The sequence below is a fragment of the Nothoprocta perdicaria genome, unplaced genomic scaffold (assembly GCF_003342845.1).
Source record: "Nothoprocta perdicaria isolate Ctin4 unplaced genomic scaffold, notPer1 scaffold_234, whole genome shotgun sequence".
NCBI classification, from domain to species: Eukaryota; Metazoa; Chordata; class Aves; order Tinamiformes; family Tinamidae; genus Nothoprocta; species Nothoprocta perdicaria.
This window is the reverse complement of record NW_020455460.1, coordinates 492,010-498,952: the sequence shown is the minus strand read 5'-3', so window position 1 is coordinate 498,952 and position 6,943 is coordinate 492,010. Positions and strand designations below refer to the sequence as shown.

The 6,943-nt window shown below is 50.4% G+C and overlaps 1 long non-coding RNA gene across 1 annotated transcript; it reads right to left on the bottom strand.

Moving 5' to 3' along the window:
- Window positions 1-5,855: 5,855 nt before the first annotated feature.
- LOC112947491 lies at window positions 5,856-6,741 on the bottom strand. Its single transcript, XR_003249416.1, has 2 exons — window positions 6,679-6,741; window positions 5,856-5,886 (listed from the first exon to the last, which is right to left on the bottom strand). It is a non-coding gene; the product is annotated as an uncharacterized LOC112947491 (long non-coding RNA).
- Between the last annotated feature and the right edge of the window lie 202 nt (window positions 6,742-6,943).

The window sequence follows — 6,943 nt, the reverse complement described above, 5'->3', positions numbered from 1 at the left end:
CTGCTGGAACTGCAGCGTGCGCTTTCCCTCACACACTCTGCTCAAACTCTGCAAGGGTTATCAACGCTCCAGAAAGAGGTTTATAATTTATGAGCAAAAGAAATGGCCACAGAAACTGAAGCCAACCAAGAGAGGAGAATGAGAGTGTTAGAAAACAAAGATTGGGAAATCCATGTGACTAACTAATGCCTCCTGGAATGCCTTCGCCTCCCCACTCCAGCCTTCCATTAGGCATTTCTCCAATATTCATTCACATTCACCCAACACACACCTCATCGGGATGAGACAAAGCAGTTCGCCTCCTTCAGCACCATGCTGGCAGCTCTAGACCCACCGCGGCGCCAGGGGCATCTCCCGAGGTTCTCCCAGCTCTTGTTAGGGACCTTGTGAGTGCCATCTCCCGACCTCTGGCACTGCATCCCCAACTACTTAACTATATTCCTGGGACAACGGCTCTAAGAGAAGGTTTGAAGAGGTGAATGTCTGCCAGCAACGCCTTCCCCCTCACCTTTGATTTAATGCACGGTGATAGCTGCTGAACTCTTTTACCCACCGTGGCTTTTTCCTGAACTTCCTGGTGCCCTTTGCAAATCCATCTTTCTGAAAAGTCCTTCTGGACTTGAGGGCGCTGCAGCTTTGCAGCCCTGCCTGCCCCTCCTGCTCACCTTGGGCGCAGGCTGCGAGGGGACGGGCACGCAGCCCAACGGGGGACCGGGAACCGGCGCCGAGGGCGGCCACGAGGTGCCCTCGCCACCCACCTTCCTGCGCACAAATCCTCTCGGCTCCCCGGACACAGGACACAGCAGCAGCAGCATGTCCAGCACACAGGTCCTGTCTGCTCGAAGACGGTGCAGGCCTTGACAAGGTCAAGTGTTGCCGTTACTCCCTGGTCCGTGATAGGAGACTTGGCGACGCTGTGGGACTCACCAAAGGTCCCGTTAAGGCTGGGGATGACCCCCCAGCACCTGGGTGCCCCTTCCCAGTGCTGTGTTCTAAGGGAACGTCCCTGGGGCCCGGAGGACACGGGCTGCAGGAGCGGCTTCCAGGGGCGGTGCAGGAAAAGCCCCCGGCAGCTGCCCCCTCCCTGCTTCCCGCGGCTGCGGGCCCCGCGCCCTGGACGGGTCTGGGATCCCCCGGTCTCCTCCTCGTCTGCTGCAGGAACATCCACCCGCCCGCGTGGGGCTGCGCAGGCGCGCGCGACGCGGGCAGGGGCGCGCGGCCGCCGTGGTGCTGGACGCGCGCCGCTGCTCCGGCTCCCTTCACACCACGTTACGTACAATTCCACAGCTCCACAAACCGCTCTTGATACTCTCAAATTCCTGCTCAGGGTAATGAAACACGGGTGCGGTTTGCAGAGCTCTGAGGTTCCGGGTGATTAGAGGAGCTGCTCCCTGTCACACAGAGCCAGGCATGCGGTCCCGAGCGTGCCAGCCAGCGAGCTTCAGCGCTCGGAAATTATCTTAATTCCTTTCTTGCCCCCAAAAGCCACACATTTGGACAATTCGCAGAACCCCAGCCTTCGATTAACTGCGCTTTAAAAACAAGTCCTTTCTTCCTTGCTTCCCACTCTTTCTCACTTCCCTCTCCACCCCTAAAAAGAGAGAAAAGGACAGGGAAGAAAAAAAAAAAAAGCCCTTCCTGATAATTGCACTGGTCCAAATGTGCAGGGCTTTCATACAGAATGATGGCTTCCCTTGTCTCCTGCATTTGTTCATCTCCTTTGGGAGGAGCAATTTACAGAAAGCATTATCGATTTTTGCCATAATAGGTACAGAGATGCCTCACTGTCCCTGCTCAGCCAGCTCACTCTCTGCATCACAACTGTCAGGCCAGTTTGTGAAGCCCGTCATTATTTTTTTTCAAGTAAATCCATCACGGGAGTGGGGGAAAAGTGATGAAAATAAAATTATTTTCACCTTGCCATAAAAAAGAATGGCCATGTTCCCTAACAGAAATAAGTGCAAATGCTGTCACCAAAGAGAGAGGAAGGGAAATTCAAAGTGTGTCGGAGGCGGCTGGCGGGGGCCAGTGGGGGGGCGCGCAGGCACGCCAGCAGCTCATTTACTTGGAGCACATTCTGGAATTTTCCTGCGAAAAGCCGCTATTTACAACTCTTGCAGGCGTCCTCCGCCTTCTCGTTTTCTGCCAGTGCTGCAAGCGACGCTTCACACGGGTGTTTCCCTTGGCTTTCGGGGTGTCGGGGAGGCTGCGGGTGCCGTGGTGCAGCTATTAAACGTTCCAGGCCGCGGGATCTGCCCCGAGCCGAGACCACCCCCACGGCAGCGCCAGCCCCGTCGTGCGCGGGCCCGGGCTCTGCGCCCTGCTCCACACCCTGCACCCCGTGTTCCGCACCCCGCGCTCCGCTCGTCCTGCCCCTCGCGTGGCAGCGTCGAGGGAGCCGTGCTTCCAATGCTGCCGGAACCACGAAAGCCTTTTGGAAATCCCAGCCCAAACGGCGCCCGGCTTGCAGCGGTGTTTCCCGCTCTCCCTCGCTCCTCTCCATTCAGATGTGTGGTGGTCACATCACACGTCTTGCAGGTCAGAGCCCCTAGCACCCTACACCAGCAGCCCTGGGCTGCTTTTTACTCCCCAGGCCAGCCCTATTTGGGGCTCAGGTCTAATCCAAGATTCGGCTCTGGATCTAATTCCCAGATCCTCGGCTCATTAGCCATGTGGTAGCCACGAGCGCCCCAGCCAAGCTGTCCCGTCCAAGCTGTCCCATCCCAGCTGTCCCAGATGAGCCACCCCATCCAAGCCGCCCCGGCTGCACCGCGGGGGTCCCGGGCAGCGCAGGGGGTATTGGTGCTGCAGGACGCAGCAGGATCTGCCCAAGCCCTGGCCCTCCTTGCCAGGCGGCTCCGCTTTGCGCCTTGGCACCCCTTCATTCCAGAGCATCCTCTTCAGCCCAGCTGTGCTCTGCTCTGCTAATCTTTCTCTGTTCCCCATCAGATGCATTCATTTTAAAAGCGAAATGCTAAGCAGTAAATGGTACATAAGCCAAGCAGACGGCCCTTTCTAGACACAGGCCTATCCACATGCTGGCCTCACTAGAGAAGGTCGCCCCACGGAAAGCCACGGGAAGCCAAGGGCCTCCGCGCCGCCGTCCCGTGGCCTCCGGGGACGCCCCAGGAGGCTGCAGAAAATCCGAGACCTCCTTGATTCCGCACTGGAAGCAAGAGACAAACTTTCTAATACAGATCGAGCAGATCAAGGAATTTCAGCTAGTTTATTAAATGCAGGGAACGGCTATTACTGCTATTTATCTAATATGCTCTGCTGTGCAAACACCAGGCACAATTTCAATAGCAGGGTAATTCTGTCAGTGAATTACCATCCTAAGGGAGAAATTAGTGTAAATTAGTTTAGTTTGTTCTTTTGCTTTAACAAGTACATTGTAGATTGTAATTGTTTTTAAATCCCTGCTCTTCGGTACACGTGCGCCAAGCGCTGTGTCAGCGCAGGTGGCTACCTTATGTCTCTCTCATTTAGCCAATATTGTGCTCCACTTAATTCATACATATGTTCAGACACACGCACACACCCCCGAACAGATGTGTGCACTGCGCACACAGCCACATATGAGGCTGCTGTTTAATGTAACAACTACAGTAAAAACACGAGGCCTGGAGAAGTTGGGGAAAAGCCCGCAGAGAAACAACCTGCACTTTACTTTTTAATTTTAGACCACATTAAATTAACCATGATCACAAGGCAAGTATGTGTGGAAACCAGACTAGCTGCAGCTTCTGTCACCTCTGTGTTTGTGCTGGGCTGCGCGGCGGCCTCGCCCCCAAAATCACCATAAAAACAGAACTTCTTACCCAAGCTTCCTCCCTGTGTGCAAACAGGGTCAGGTATGTTGAGTTTAGTCACAAAATTGCTATTTACCCCTTTTTAGCCCTCCCGTGTCCATCAGGTCACAGTCTGATTCTAGGGAGACGCTTATGTCAGAGAACTCCCATGCGTGTGACTGGGTGGGATGTGCCCGCACCAACTGCTGCTAGAGATGCTTAAATCATGCCAAACAAACACAACTTTCCATACTGCTACAACTCCCCCAGGAAAACTGGCTAAAGCATGTTTGTATGAAGTGCTCGCACTTGACTGACTAGACTGGATCCTGTGCGTGGCACGAGTTTCCTCACGTAGACGACTGGGCACGGCTGCACAAGGAGCTCCTGCACGGGCCAGCGCCAGCAGCTGCACCTCTCCGAGGGACCATCTTAATCCATCTCCCCTCAGCTTGCCAAGCGTTGTATTCACTTTGACTGCACAATAATTGCTGGCAGCACTTACAGCTTTTTGGAGAAGCAAGTAGCCTAATCACTTGCCTTCAACTTCTTTTATACTGTTCAGTTTGTGAATGGGAACCCAACTGTTGACCAACTCTGTGCCTGGCCACCTTGGTTTGAAGCCTGACATCTTCATGCCATAGTTTTTGCTTACATTTTAATCATGCTTTTAGCAATAAACAAATACTAATATGAGAAGAAATGAATAGAACTGCTCATCTTAGAAGAGGTAACATAAAATCGAGAGTGTAAATTTAAATGGATGTGTAAAAGTGCATGTAAGATGAATGATGCTCCCTCTTGTAAGATAAAATGTATTGAATTGTATGCGGTTTTGATGGCCTGTAGAGCAAGAGATGGAGAGAAAGCAAAGGAAACAACTTACATTTTTGATGGAATTAAGATAGGAAAGGAGTAAATAAGAAAGTGGGTTATTTGTGGAAAAACGCACTCTGGCTTGAATGCTGGGAGAGAAACGAAGTCTGCTGTGTTTCTTTGTGTTCAGCCTCTGGCTGTCCAGCTGGTTACCAGATCATGGGGAACACAGGCCTCTGAAAGGTGGAAAAAAGATCTGAAATATGAAGCACTGCTGTTTTACTGCTAATTCAATAGGAAAAAAACCCTATAAAATATTAAAGAAAGTATTTAAAAATATATTAAACACAATTTGTACCATAATAGCTTAACCTGACATCAAAATGCAGCTTATAGCTTGTTTGTGCTGAGTTTCATAGTGTGGCGAACAGACGAGCGGGCAGAACGCTCCACACAGCCTGCAGCGTTCAACAAAATAGGATTTGGGCTTCGTTAAAACAAATTCCAGGTGGAAAATTGGGCATGCTGATAAAAGCAGTGCAGGAAAGAGTGTTAGCTCTGATAGGGTAGGATGGGTATTGAATTCACTCTTAACATTACAGGACTTAATTAAAGAGGTTGACCTGAGGACCCCAAGCAGTGACAAGCGAAGATAGCCATTTCTGCTACAATGCCGTGTTACTAAAGTTAATTCTTTTTAATATGACTCAAGCTAGAATGTATATAGAATATCCTAATTCAAGGGAAATGTGGAGCACACACGGTATCGCTGCTTACCCAAGAAAACAAAGAATACACATGTTCAGATAACATGAATTCTCATCCAATCAAGAGCGATTTTTAATTATGAAAGATGATGTTTTTATGTAATTTCCTACAGTCATAAAAACATATTTACAATGTCCATTTTTCATCAGAAAAAAAAATAAAAACGACAGTGAGAGCACTCAAACACTCCTGAATTGGTTTCTAGGGTGGTCTGTGGTTCAGGATGCTAACAGCCCCCATCAGAAAACATCCTGAACGCCAGCATAGAAAGATTAGCCTTGGAATAAAAAGGCTGAGATTAACAGAAATTTCCAATCCTAACTCTTCTCTGAGTTATTTTACGGCCTGCAGTCAACCATACGTATGGTCTGATGCCGGTGTTCAAGGTGGGTACCGTCCCTGCTGGTTTCGCAGCCTCTCGCGTGCAGCATTTCTCAGGGTACCAGCAAGCTGCACAGAGTCAGCTCCGAGTCAGAGCTGGGACGTTCCTCAGGTGAGGAAGTGACTCGCACTGTGAGGAAAAACACATGGACAACGGTGGTCCATTCATTCCCAGTGTCCCACTCAAAATCCTTTTTGTTTAGAAAATAAATATACTAAGCCTAAAAAACTTCTGGTCAATCACATTTACAGCAACAGAAAAAGTGTAATAAACTTTTGTTTATTCTTGAAGAATAAAGATGTATTTTTACAGGCTTTATATGCAACACCAAAATTAAGGCACATTTCTAAACTAAAGCTTACTTCAAATGCGAGGCTGCATGGAGCCCGACAGCAAATGAAATCAGCTTCCAGTGGCTTACACTCCTCATCATTGAGGAGATCTTCTGATTATCCATGAAAAGAGCGCACTGAATGATGCTGCAGGTGCTTCCAGTGCCATTTCCCTGCTGCGGCCCAGCCACGGTGCCAAACGGGCAGCTTTGCTCTGCCCTGGGCCAGCTTAAACATGGGTGAAATCCTGGCAGAGCCCAGGAAGCAGCCACCCAGTATGGGCTTAACGTGCCCACATCCCTCTCGTGATTGTGCCCGCATATAAGTACTACTGAAACAATTTCTCAGCCCCCTCTAAATTACTGTAGCAAATAAGAAGGGAACAAACAAATGGCTCTGCTGGGTCAACCAAATGTCCACTTAGCCTGTCCTTCTGCATCCAGCAGCCATCAAGAACAGGGAAGAGCACAAAACCAAGCCAGGCACAGAGCAAAACTTCCCTCAAACACAGCCACAGCCTTTCTGTTCAGTCCCTCCTGAGGGGTTTCTGTGCTGGGCACTCACACGGGCTCCCCATGCACCTACCTACCCTGTAGCATCCACGCACCAGTGGGAGGGATGGCAAAGAGGAAACTTCAGCACCCTTTTCTTTACCTTCCCTTGCAGCAAGATTGAGCAGGTTGCTGCTTTAGGAGGACAGGGCCTGTCTTTGTGAAGATGACTAATCAATGCTACACCTGTGAGCACCAGCTGCTCCTCATCGGCCGGTGTTTTTATTTCGTGGAGAACCACTCAGCTGCAGCACACCTGGTCATTCCTGAAGTTCCCTCTTCTGTTCTCCCTCTCCAGTGGGT